Source organism: Ambystoma mexicanum, chromosome 4p (assembly GCF_040938575.1).
Source record: "Ambystoma mexicanum isolate Mex_15411 chromosome 4p, UKY_AmexF1_1, whole genome shotgun sequence".
Lineage (NCBI taxonomy): Eukaryota > Metazoa > Chordata > Amphibia > Caudata > Ambystomatidae > Ambystoma > Ambystoma mexicanum.
This window is the reverse complement of record NC_090927.1, coordinates 681,091,980-681,105,951: the sequence shown is the minus strand read 5'-3', so window position 1 is coordinate 681,105,951 and position 13,972 is coordinate 681,091,980. Positions and strand designations below refer to the sequence as shown.

General features: G+C 45.3%; 1 protein-coding gene across 15 annotated transcripts in view; it reads right to left on the bottom strand.

The window, feature by feature from the left end:
• RIMS1 (regulating synaptic membrane exocytosis 1) overlaps positions 1-13,972 on the bottom strand; it is a 1,643,460-nt gene that overhangs the window by 679,259 nt on the left and 950,229 nt on the right. The gene's annotated exons all lie outside the window — the stretch shown is intronic.

Genomic DNA, 13,972 nt, shown 5'->3' with positions numbered 1-13,972 from the left:
TGGGGTCTTTATAATAGTCCTGTTTTTTTGTTCCCTATGATAGAGCTGTGATTGTTTTTCCATTCTGATTTTAAGCTTTGTTGTAACTGTTGAAGGAAGGGAGCTATATTATGACGTGTTGTTGGAGTGTTGTGGCAGCAGTGTTCCAAATAGAATGTGGGGGCTACTGGAACTAGGTCAGTTGGGAAGAAGAGTGGCAGAGAAGGCAGTGTTACCTGCGATCCACAGGCTCAATAAAGAACCTACTTACTTCCTTCTCAGTGGTCCATTTCACTGTCCTTCCAAAGAAAAAGGTGGACATGGTCCCTGGAGGTACTAGAACCATTTTTTCCAGCAGGGCTGGCTAATGCTCAAACAAGCCTGTTGGGAGTGTGGATAGACAAACATAAGGCAATTCCACTGTATGCTATGCAGTGACCTTCTATATCTGCTTCTCGTTCCATCTGTTTGTAACCAGCGCATAGATGCCAAAAGGGTTTTGTGCGTTTCTATAAATGTAGTAAAAAAATAATTAAAATCACCATTCCAAGGCCACTGCTATTCGAGTTATTTTCCCCTTCTCTTTTTGGTAGAGCTGCGTGGGAGGCAACAAAGAAAGCAATGGTGACTCCATTGATATGTTGCCAATTGCACCACTGCCAAAAACACATCATGTCTCGAACGAGGTTATGAACATCAATGACAAGTACTGTATAGTGGTTTGACTAATGTAACTGGTCTTTATTGGTGATATGTTGTAATGGGTCGGAGTTGCAACTATTTTTACTAAATTAGACTTGCAAGGTGTTTATAAGCTTTGGCATAGAAGCTGTCTTAACAGAGACAGCTTTGTGAAGAAAAACACATTTAGAACACCGTTTGGATATTATAAGTAAAATACAACATTTCTGGTGGTCTATTTGGACAACATTTGATTTTTTCTCCATCTGTTCCAAAGCATTGAGATGGTTTATGAGAATGTATTAAGCAGTGTACAGACATCAGCTATCTGCAAAGCCTGAAATGTAAGAATTTGGTTTGCGTGGGTGGAATATTGAGACAGCATTCTTTCCTCAGTCAGGCTATTAACAGATCCATACAAGGTTTTGGCTGTCTTGGATTCGCCAGCTCCTTCATTAATGAAAGAAACCAGTGTCACATGGGCGTGATGGATGGCTGGAAGTCAGTCAGAACCCTTCTGGCATCCATGGCTGCTCATGGACTCCTCTCCTGTTAATCTTGATTCTGTGCTACTCAGGATTCCATGTTCGTCCTCCCACACCACTCTACTGAGTAGCACTGAATCCAGAACCCGTGCTACTCGTAAACCCGTGCTACTCGTAACTCCCTTATCGTCAATCCAAGAAGATATCCAGAGGAGCACTGGAAACCAATCCTTAGCTACTCTGAAATTTTTCAACATCCTGTTTGCCATCAAACGATGTCAATTTCAATAGCCATGTATCACCTCTGTGGTGATATCTCAAGATTGATGTGGGGAAGGATCATTCATATTTCTGGATAAACTGGGGGTAGGGGGGGTGATGCAGTGATGTCTGCATTGTAGCACTCCATGGACTTCCTCACGCATTTGTCCCCTTAGTTCAGATTGTTGAGACTTCTTTATTAAGAAGCGTTTTAAGAGCTTTGCCAAGTATAAGGTGCATAGACGCCAAGTGGCAATATGCCATAGGTTATGGACGGAAGTTATAGAATCAGTCATGAGCACTGGCCTGGGTGGATAGCTCATGCGTTATGTGCTCTGTATCCATAGATATAATCACGAGGAAAGAAACGAATGAAAAAATGACCGCATCTTTTTTGCGAATATTTTTCCAATTTTGGGGACATTTTTTGGAAATATAGGTGTGGGATGGGGTAAGGGAAATAGTTAAGGTAGGGGGGTATGCGTCCATCTCTCACATGAGGCAAGCCCACACTTTGCAAGTTAAAATCCCTTCTCAGGGCTGACTAAGCCTTTCACCCTTCTGAGGTCAATAAATTGAGTACCATTTATTTCCTTGTTAATAACACCTGTTTATACAGCACTTAGAAGCCAGGGGAATCGGGCATGACGCCTTAAATAAGAACATAAATAATTATTATTAATGATGTAGGCAACTCTTTAAACCAACGTTTTTTACTCATGCTGCTATATTACAAAAGGGGAAATCCACATGCAAACCTTTGTCCCTTCCAAAAAGGAGCATTTCAGCTAAAAATGCTAGTTCACATCTCTTCTACACACGACAGCAAGCACTCTTGGTAAGTGTGGGACCCGCTACTGAGAGACCATTCACCTTGGGTGACTTATGAAACACTGACGAGTGATAGATAGAAGGCTTTATATCATTCACAACAACTGACATTGCTATTCACAGCCCCCTTTGCCATTTCAGAAAGAAAAACACGATGTGGTGTGGGGGGGGCGTGGGGGGTTATGGGCAGACATCAGTTTCGTGCTTGCAGATAGTAGCTAGTCAAGGGGCTGCATCTGGCAAATCATGTTTAACATGGGATATTTGTATTTATTTTATTTGTAACGTGCGCTGGGCCCAGGGGCATCCGGGCGCAAAAACTTGGTAAACAGAATGTACATATGTTCCATAGATTCCGTAGCATATACATATTGCTTGTTCAACCTATTTACATATATACAGAAATAGTCGGAAGGCAGAAACATATCTGGGATTGCTTGCAATCCCATGAAGTGAGGAAGTGGCCTAGAAGCTTGGCTGGACTGCTCCCATTGCTGGCATGACCAAGGCTGTTATGCATAAGGGGTTGGAGCGATGGCCGCCTGACAAAGGCTGGTCTTTGTCCGACAAGCATTGCAGTGAGGGGCAAAAGACTTAGGAAGAATACTGGTGACTGAAACTAGGCGAGGTAGGGTGTGCCTTGAGAACATTCTGCCCTCCCCCTCTCCACACTACAAAATAATACATGGGTGTGCGTGCTGTCATATCCCAGGGAGCTCCATCTATTTGGTAGGGGGGTGGAGGGATGAAGAGAGAGAGAAGAGAGGGAATGAGAGAGAGCAAATTAGAGATACAGAAAGGGAGAGAGAGAGAGAGAGAGAGAGAGACAGAGAGAGAGAGAGAGAGGGCAAAAGCGGTACTGAGGGATGGATTATGTGTCGCATGTGGCTGAGAAACAAGCCACTTGAACAGAAAGGGATTAACGTCCCTCTTCCCACGAGTAGGTCAAAAGGAACCCTTGAATTTCGTTTGGATTAGATGTTCCCAACGGGAGTGTATTGCAATATGGTATCTGGGTGTATCAGCACTCATTTTAAATCACTCTGAAAGTACTCTGAAATTTCTAAGGGGGTGATTGGTGCAGTATAAAATAATATTAACATAACGTTTCACATTATAAAAGAAGTCTAACACAACATCTTATTGCAGTATTGCATCCCATTCCATTCCTTGACAGTGCCCTCAGGGCTAACTAGCAAGCTGGTCCACAGCCCTTCCCAGGGCCATATAACAAGGCCACTGCCTCCGTGGTGCACCAATGCCTCCTTTGTTTGATGCAGCTTTCTGAACCATGTGCTTCTAAAATTGTATTAGTTTATTTTCTTTCCTAGGCTTTGCAACATACTGCAGTTTTGCAAAGCACTATAATTATAATTGGTTATTGATAATGTGCTTAATAGCCAGAGGTTTCTAAGTGCGGACGTGGGGATCGAACCTGTGTTGCTCTGTGTTGTCTTGCTTCCAAGGCGAGCGCGTCGCCCCTGAGCTATCCTCCATAGACACTAGAAATATAAGACAGCATGCTGTCTTCTTGCCCGCATTTCGATATCTTCTACATTTACCCTGCCTATATTATTAATATATCGGCCCCCTATTACTGACACTTTGTTCTGTTCAGATTTCCTGACACTTGCCCTTGAATTACAGATTCAACACCCCAATTTGGTGATCCTGGGAGATTTCAAACTTCCTAACAACCCAGAATTTAGCGGTTATGGGGAAACATTTCTCGATGTGATGCTTGATCCTGGTCTCCACCAATGTGTGACCAAACCGTCCCACTTACGGGGTAATACTCTTGATCTAGTCTTTGCTCTGGAGCAATCTATTACTCTATCCCCTCCATCCCCTATTATTCGGTCTGACCATTATCTGGTTCCTTTCCTCACCCCTCTGCCTGCGCAGCAGCGCAACCCAAGCCTGCTATTCTAAAACGCAGCTGGCATAGGTTCTTAGGCTCCTCCATATCTACTGCTTTGGCCACTCACTGTGGACAACCCATGTCTTGCTCCTTGTCTGCTTTGGAATCTGCCTTTTCCATCACTGCTGACCAACTGGCTCCCCTTAGGATGTGCAAGCAAAATGCACGTCCATCAGAGCCCTCGTACACTGACCAGCTTCGTGCTGAAAGGCTTCTATGCAGACAGGCGGAGAGAAAGTGGTGTGCTGACTACTTGCCAGAAACCAAAGCTGCATTCCGCCAACAACTTACTACCTATCATAAATCGGTGGCTGACGCTAAGAAGGCGTTTTTTGCCCTCATGGTTTAAGGAGCCCTCAACCAACCTAGAGCCTTTTTCAGCTTGTTCAGTCTCTTTCTTCCCCCGCAATGACTAGCATGCAGGTCACCCCTTCTCAGGCTTTATGTGACTCTCTATCATCCTTTTTTGTGTCTAAGATTGCCGCTATTCGTGACAATATTAATAACGATGTAGCATGTCCTCCAGTCACTAATATATCGACTGATTTGTCTCGCAAATATAGGACATGGTCCTCATTCCCCACTTTTCTACAATCAGACATTCTTGCTGCCATTCTTGGGCTGAAATCAGCATCTCCCACTGATCCCATTCCGCTGGCGTTTTTGAAGGAAAACTCGAAGGCTATTATCTCTCAAGTTACTGCAGCTGTAAATGCCTCCTTTAGGGAGGGTGTCATTCCTCCCACACTTAAAGACGCCCTTGTGATCCCTCTATTAAAAAAACCCTCACTTGATCCAGAGGTGTTAGCGAATTATCGGCCTATTACGCTACTCCCATTTCTTATGAAATTGTTGGAAGCCCTGGTCTCCCCTCTCCTTTCCACTTTCCTGTAATCCACGTCCTATTTTGATCCATTTCAGTGTGGGTTTCGACCTGGCAGGAGAACTGAATCAGTCCTAAGTCAGTGCTCGACGACTTTGCTCGTCTGCTGGACCAGGGGGATGTTGGTGCCGTTCTCTTCGATCTTTCAGTTGCGTTCGACACCGTTGACCATCCCACCCTGATCTCCCGCCTTTCTACTGCCGGGCTGTTTGTCAGAGTCCTGGACTGGTTTGTCTCCTTTCTGGCCGACCGCTCACAATCTGTGTCTCTCCCTCCTTTTTGAGCTCTAGCCCAGTTTCATTATCGTGCAGTGTTCCGCAGGGGTCTGCCCTTTCCCCGATTCCTTTCAACTTGTATATTAGGCATCTTCTGGCTCTCCTTCACTCCCATGGTTTCCGCTATTATTCCTACGCCGACGACACCAAAATTCTAGTCTGTCTTGACTTTAATCATGCCAATACGGCCAGTCGATTTAGGTTGTGTCTTCAGGAGGTTGGGGAATGGATGTCATCTAATTGGCTCAAATTAAATGGTAGCAAGACGGAGGTACTGGTGCTCGGTACCACCTCACCGCTCCTTTGTTGGACCAATGAGTGCTTGCCAGCCTCCCTTGGCCCTCTTCCGGTTTCTGTGGAATCCATAAAGAATTTGGGGCTTGTTATTTCCTCCTAGCTTGCTATGGATGCCCAGGTTGGGGCAGTATGTAAGAGTGGTCATTTTAAGCTGCGCATACTCCGGAAGGTACTCCCTTTTGTGCCGGAAAAATGCTGCGCTCCCGTGGTAGCAGCTCTTGTTTTGAGTGGTCTAGACTACTGCAACTCACTCTACCTTGCCCAGCCCTGCTATGTGATTCATTGGTTACAGCTACTACAGAACACTGCTGTCAGAGCTACTCTTCGGCCTCCTATTGGAGCCCACATTACCCCTCTTCTGAGGCAGCTCCACTGGCTTCCGGTGGACAAGAGGATATTGTTCAAATCCTTGTGTATGGTACATCGGGCTTTCAACAGCCTCGGGCTAGAATATATTCAAGTTCCCCCATTACGTACCTACACGATGTCTCCGCTCCCACTCTGCTTCCTTAGTTAAGGTCCCCCGGTTTAGATTGACGCGTAATGGTAGCCAGGCCTTTTCTGTGGCTGCCGCCATGGCTTGGAATGCTATTCCCCTGCCACTGCGGATGACAGCTGATCATCTTACCTTTCGGCGTATGCTCAAAACATATGTGTTCTAATTTTGTTATACGGTAGCTCTTTATCCATCCTAGCGCCAGGGTGCCTTCGGGTGTTTGTGCGCTCTATAAATGCGTATAACATAACATAAAATGTTAGTGCTAGAAACAAAAAACCTTTCTATAAAAAAGAAATACATTTTTTTGGAAGTCATCACTTCTTTCAAAAGATTGGCCATCCAAATGAAGGCCCAAATATTGCAACTCTTAATGAAATGAAAGAGCAACATGACCCAGGATAGAATGAAAGAAGAGCGTGAAAGGTGGAGTTCTTTTGCTTTTGATTTCCAGTCCCAATCCTCCAAAATAGCTTTCTCTTACAGCAGCAGACTGGGTTACAATTTGTTTTGTTTGTTTTGCTAAGCTGTGCCATATTTTGCTATGTAGCTACAATATGCAATCTTCCCTTTGCTCAGCTCTGCGTTCAAATGCTATGCTCTCTTAGCATCGTATGGTACATTGTCTTATGTTATGCTAGCAATGTCATGTTTAAGCTGTAGGGGCATGTTGCTCAATGTTTGTCGGGTAGAGCCTATGTCTTTTGTTCCCACATCTAAATGCATGTTAACTAGAGTGTATGCTTTTTTCATAAACATGCTTCTGCTTTTAGTTGGGTGAACAACCATCGCCCCACACACCCGCCTATTTGAATTTTCACTTCCTCCAATTGTATCTAAACCTAACCTGTGTTTTTGCTCTTAAAATTCTCCCTACCCAATTGCGATCTTGTAACCACATTTTTTTTTAGAGCGGTTTGCTTGTTCTTCATTTACATTTTTTAATGAATTATTTGTATTTTTTGGGACATGACGACAGTTTTGTTAGGCTAGCTGGTTAGGTCATTTTATGTCTGGTTGTTATGTCATGTTTCATCATGTTATTTCACATAAGGTGGCACTCCCCAAACCACACAAGTAAATAATACAGATGAGCGCAACTCAGTTCATGAAAAAGGTCATAGCCCCAAAAGTAGACCTGCAGATGTGAGCTGGTAAGCAGACTTTACACCCCTGTTTAGACCGAAGGTCTGCATGCATTTCTCGATCAATAGGACAAGGTAACTGCAGGTCTAGAAGGATATAGAAGGCTTGATTATATACAGTTTATAACTACCAGAAGAGGACATTTTGAGGCCATTTTGAGTGCACACTATGCTATAGCCATCCCTATAAAATTCCTAGCAGGCCCCAAGAAATGCTAGGAAGGCCGGTTCAAGTCTTTGGTCGTGGAGGAGAGACGGTTCAAAACCCACCCTCATTTAATAGCGCTCATAGTTCCTCCCAGATTTCCTGTCAATAGAGCCTGGTTGTTTAGAGTCTAGGGGAGTAAGTAGAAGGATAAGTACAAAGCCTCTGCTCTCCTGTTTTCTCATGCATGCGTGGTTGCAACATGTCCAGGCACACAATATAACCGTAGCACTGTGGAAGTCTTAAAAGCCTGCTGACCTCTGTTGAACTAAAGACATGCTCATGTCCTTAAACATTTTGAACAGAAGGACAAGACTAGGTGCGCTGAGACTGCTAAAGTCGTGATTTAACTTTCTGACATATCAAAAAGAAAATGGAACATTTTGCTACATTTTCAGGGAGTCATGGAAATTGTCAATTTGCATATCTGACATGCAACCAGTTGAATATTGGACTTAAAAGGTTGTCCAGGTGTACAAGCTGTTCAGATCACTATTCCTCTTGCCTGTGAGTCAGTCTTGAAAGCACATTTACTTTCTGTTTGACGCCCATTCCGTTGCTTAAGGGCTCTTTAAATGTTGATCTTTTGACGCACTTGTATTCATGATGGGTATAGGCGCGTTATTAATGCCGTATCATATCATGTTCTTGGTTTGCAGCCTGAAACATTTCCACCCTGCTTCCCCCGTCCTCTGAGATGGCCATACTGTGGCAAAAGGTGCTGAACAACCAACGAAGTCCTTTGGTAACACTCATTTAACATGGAGCTACCTGCACAATAACCCTCAGCTGTGCTGCAACTGCACTCTCAGGCATTATATCATCAGAATGTTAAATGATTGCCCACTTTTCTGAGTACCAGGCTTTCAACATATCCTAGAATGTGTTCACAAATCCATAGCAACCCGTCCTACACTTCTGTTTTCCAACTGCATCCATGTTTTAGAGCCTATCCTAGACCAGACCATATCTGCCCTCCCCGACTTGGCAGAACCAAATTACTTACTATTTGGGAGTTTAATTTAAAAGGTAATCCCAGGTCAACAATCCTCCATACTTCAACCAGGCGGCATCAAAACATCTAAAGCCAAGACAGTACTGTGAGGCATGGCCTCTCCATTTTATAGAAATGGACCAAGGAATTACACTGCTCACGACACGTTGTAATCAAACGTTCCCTTTGCCCACATAGCTCTGAGGGAGAATCTTGTGCTTCTGGGTAGTGAGAAAACAGATAATAATGTAAATAAGGAACAGGGTTATCATTAGATATTCTCAGAGCTGATTCCCTTAAATTTGACCATTTTATATTCATATCACTGGATCATAGGCACTCTGCAGGCAGAAGAGCCCACACACCCTTTGCCAAATACCACTGGCACTTGTCCCTCTGTAATAAGGCATTACCACATATGTCTATGGAGCAGAATAAGAAACACGCGGACATCATTTACCTTCACACCTAGGGCCTAGGGCTAATAACATTTGACTTTATTGATTCTGTCTGCCCCACTCCCCTGCAATTCACCTTCTCAGATGTCCTAATCAGGCCATCTTCTGGAGTCAGCGTGTCAGTTCTACATGGTAACATAAATAGATGTTGCAGATATTTCAGGACTACATAGCTGAACGGATTGCTCGAGCATGCTCTCGAACCTCTCACGCATCCAGCACTACTTCATCGCTAACCTATCATTCTTACAAAACTGTCTTGGAGTCCCAATATGTACATTAACTCTATTAACTGAAGACATTGGGGGTCATTACGAGTCGGCGGTAAGGGATACCGGGCATCGGTAAGGAGACCGATGCCGGTAATCCCTTACCGCCCGATTCCAAGGTCCCTTGGAGGGAACCGTAAGGAACGTGTGGTCTGACCAAACGTCCATTACGAGTCCCGCTAAGGGACCAGGGCGCTAATAACAGGCTTGCCATGCGCGAGCCCGTTATTAGCACCCTCCCCATTCCCATTGAGCCCTATGGGGGCTCAATGGGAATGGGGAATAGTATGTTCAATGGGGACTTACCGGTCCCGCCAGGGTCGGACTGCACCGGTAAGTCCCCATTGAACGACACCGGACACGGGCACGGCATGGGAGGCAGACATGGTGCTAATAGCACCATGGCTACCACCCAGCTCGTAATGAGACCCATAGTTTCCTGTGTCTTATCTCTCTAGAACAGGGTCTGCAATCTGTGTCTCTCCAGGTGTTTTGGACCATCACTCTCATGTTCACTCACCATTGACTATGCTCACTAGGGATAATGGTAGTTGCGGGCCAAGACATCTGGACAACCAAAGGTTTCGGAGCCCTGCTCTAGACGATATTCCATGAATAGTGGACTTACACACATCCACAGTAATACAAAGCATTTGCCACGTGCCTGACTCACACTCTGCATCTGATATGATATGATATGGCATTTATAACACGCCTGTACACAAGTGTTTCAGCCTCCTTCCCCGCTTCCTTTCCCTCTTACTTCACTCTTGCTCCTGCTTTCCTTCCTAGCAGACAAAGTTCTGCTTCCTCTGACGGGGGCAAAATATGCCACAGACAAGGGTTGGTTCTTTGAAACTTCTGCTCTGGTTACTTGGCATAGTACAAAAGCATAACAAAACATACACATTCGTATGTGCCACTCTTTTGTGAAGGTGAACTTGTAACATGGAGTGTTGTGGTAGTTTGAAGAAAGGTCCATTGTGCTCCTGCCACCCTCTGATGGACTAGGCTGTAGCTGCTTGAAACATTGTAATCCCTCAGGACGTTCCTCAATAATGTCACTTGGGCGTCCACCTTGGGTTACAGCCTTTTGAAAGGCACAACCAAACTTATGTAACCCCCTCTTCCCACTGCACTGTTATGCACTTAGAGTAACGAAGTGGCACCTCAGGAACAGACCTCACCAAAATATGTGTGGGAATGTGAGACTGGGGTTAGCCATCAGCACCTCAACCACAGATGTAAAGGGCACCACAGGGTCAAAGACCCAGTTTTTGACGGTGAAGTGTCACTTATGGGGATAGTTTTGTATGGCTAATGGTGATTACCAACCTGAAGTTCATTCTGGGTCCCAGATGCGGAAAACACAAGGGACAACTTTCTACGGTGGGATAAAGAATAAGTGCCAAAGGCCTTTCCTGGGCCGGCGATCCAAAGTTAAGTGTCACCAGGTGGGGAAAATAAAGGGGAACCTACCTTTCACACTTTTTAATTTTGGCTACTACATGGCGTGCACGTCTGACTATTGCGCTGAAGTACAGAAAGGAGGTTGTTTGGAAATGAAGAGGGACACACAGCTTGAGGGTGGTGTTTGGTTATTTACCCACCCATTGATTGCCAATGATTATGCTATTCCCTATAGCCATTCACATCCACTAGCTGCCCCTCTCCACCAAAGACACATTCTCGACTGAATTCTGTGGTATAGCTCTATCACACAGCAACAGTACACTCTGTGCTATATACGCCTGCCACAGTAATTTTAATGCAGTCTTCTGTGAGCTAATGGCTTATTTGCAGATGTAAACAGCCTACTGGTGTAATAGAAATGCATTAGGGAACCAAGTGTCCCTTCAGATACTTGATTTATAAGAAATGTGTGTCCTCACATCTGTTCTTTGCACTGAAGTCATGTTAAAAAAGAGCATTGGCAAATGCAATAGTTTTGGCTTGTGTATAGGAGCGTGGTATTCTACAGATATTGCCAATGCCTGATCAATGCCTACACAAAAACCAACACTTTTGGGTTTGTCATTGCTTGTTTATTACTGGCAACAAAGTCAAGAATGCCACATATGGAAGGATGTGCAAAAATGCTGTTAACACTGAGGGAAGCAGTTAAATACAATGTACAAATGTACAAATGTGAGAAGCTGCGTGTGTCTTCCCAGTTGAGAAAGGTTCTGGCAGCAAAAGCTGGTGGGCACAGATATGGGTGCTCAGGAAACTCAGTTTCGCTTGTGATTTTAAGAATCAGAAAGGTCTATGAGCATTCATCAAAAGGAGTGTGAGATTGGGTGAGGGGGCACCACTTTTTGATTAACGAAAGAAATTCTTCTCAAATACATTTCTGATAACGTATGTTGTCCTGTACCCAACAGACCTCACATGCACTATGAGGTATGGTAATATTTAGTGGGAGAATGGATTCTAGGTATAATAACCTAGGAAGCGGGAAGGGCCCATGTTTCTAATTAAACACATATAGTCAGTTGTAATTATATAAATATAATGCATAGGTTTGCAGTAGTATTTCCAAACATTTTTTATATAGATTCTTCTTGACAACAGTTGTAAAATTCAAAGGAAGTTGTTTATTTCCAGAGACACAAGCAGTTCATAGTTTGTCCAATGCATTTCGGTCTTCAGACCATCTTCAGGGACTCAATTCTGACTGCTGTGTCATGTTTAAAATAAAAATGTCATCTTGGACTTCTGGTAAGCACACAGCTTACTATGTGAGGATCTGGATTATGTTCTTGTTCTTGTTCTATCCTAGGTTACCTCCTGGGTGGGGTTCTTTGAACCAGATTTGCTTTTAAAGAACGCCTGACACAGGAGGAATCGCTCGATCAAGTTTGATCAAGCGATTCTTACCAAAAGTCCAAAGTGATATTTTTATTCTAAATTCAAAACGGAAGGGACAAGACTTTTCATTTACTCAATTCATACACACAACCTAACTGGACACGTTATATGAGGTCCAGCGCCTGAGTGTACGTGGTTCTTACCAACCCTTATCGAAAGGGGTTTTGACGAGGGTCGGGCTGTGGGTGGGTAGGGGTGGGGCATGTTTTCCAATTTAGAGATGATGGCAGAGTGTCTGTCGAAAGAGACATTGTGGAAGTGTTCTGACAAGGTGTCACATAGGGATTGGGAGATGGGTGGGGGGAGGTGAATTCGGAAATGATTCTATGCAGTTCCTTGCTCGAGTTGCGAGCGTTTCAGATTCTGTTCCCGTAGAATGCTTTTTGGTTTTTCTGATTTCCAATCTGTATGCTCTGGTTAGTCTTGCTAGGGCAGTTTTGTTCTAGGCCGTAGGGATGGTTATCCAGGTCCATTCCTGATGGTGCTTGAGGGTTTTTAGCGATTTGAGGTTGGCAGTGTACCACCTGGGTGTGGGTTCTGATCTCTGAGAGGTCTCATTGGTTGGGGTAACGGGTATAAGGGCGCTCGAGAGCCAGAGGTCAAAGAGTTTGATGGGGTGGCCCTGGCTAGATCTGGGGTGATAACAACTTTATTCCATAGCAGAGTGAGAGGTGTGGGGGTTGGTGGTGGTCAGATGTGTTTGTGGGGCTGAAGATCGCATCGAGGGTGTGACCTACAGTGTGGGATGGTGTGGAGATGCGTTGTGTCAGGTTGAATGCTTCTAAATTGCCTATGAGAGATCGAGTCATAGGGTTTGAGGGTGAGTCAAACCAGATGTTGGAATCCCCTAGGATGGTAAGTGTAGGATGGAGGTTGAGGTTGGTTGTCAGAGCATCGTAGTGTGTGTCTGCAAAGTTTTGTTGCAGCAAGGGTCTCTTTAGATGAGTAGAAAGCTGTGCGAGGTGGAGGGTGAGAGTTTGAGTTTTACGAGAAGGGATTTGTAGTCCGTGGTGTTGGCTGAGGTGTTCTTAATTATTAGTGGGAATTGGTGTTTGTGTAGTATCGCAAGTCCTCCACCCCTTTGCGATCTGTTCCGAAGAGTAAGGTTGTACCCGGGTGGGAAGGCCTCGTGCCCAATGGGCTCGTAATCACCAGCAAACCAGGTCTCTGTGATGAAAAGGACGTCTAGATTTTCTGCTGTAATGAGGTCACAGATGTGGAATTTGTTTTTGGAGACTGACATGGCGTTGATGAGGGTGCAAGAGAGGTGGTAGGGTATGCTTACAAGTGCTGGACAGGTCGGGTTGGGAATGATAGGAGGAGTGAGAGTGGAGGAGGGGGGGGTCGGCCAGAGGTAGGGGACAGTGTGTCCAGGGGAGGGCGTTAGGGGGAGGGGTTGGTTGTGATTGGTAGGGGAAGACGGGTGGGCAGCGTAGCGAGGAGGCATTGGGGGGGTGGAGGTGGACCAGGGGAGATGGGCGAAGAGGGGAATAGGGCTAGGACCGGGTTGGGTGCCGGCGGGGAAGTTTGGGCCCTTTAGTGAGGTGGCAGGGTTTGGGATCTAGGTTGGAGAATGGGTGATGCTAGGAGTGGCCTGGTGGCCTTGGTCTGGGCCTTTCCTTGATTTTCTAGTGGCCCATGGGGTGTGGATGGGAGTGGGGGGGCTGTGGAGGTAGGGTTTTGGGCCATGGCTGAGAAGCACGAGTTGGGGTAGGGGGTGCTATGTTTTTCGGGAGAGGTGCGAGCAGAGGGTTCAGGTGAGTAGCTTGTTGGGCGGGGGTGAGGTGGGAAGCTTTTTTTACCTGGGTCGCTGGGAGGTCCAGTATGTTACAGGGGTCAATGTTTTCAGCTCCTGCTCTCCATCTTGCCACTTGTGATCTACGTGGATGGTTTCGCAGGTGGGGAAGAGAGGGGTTAAACA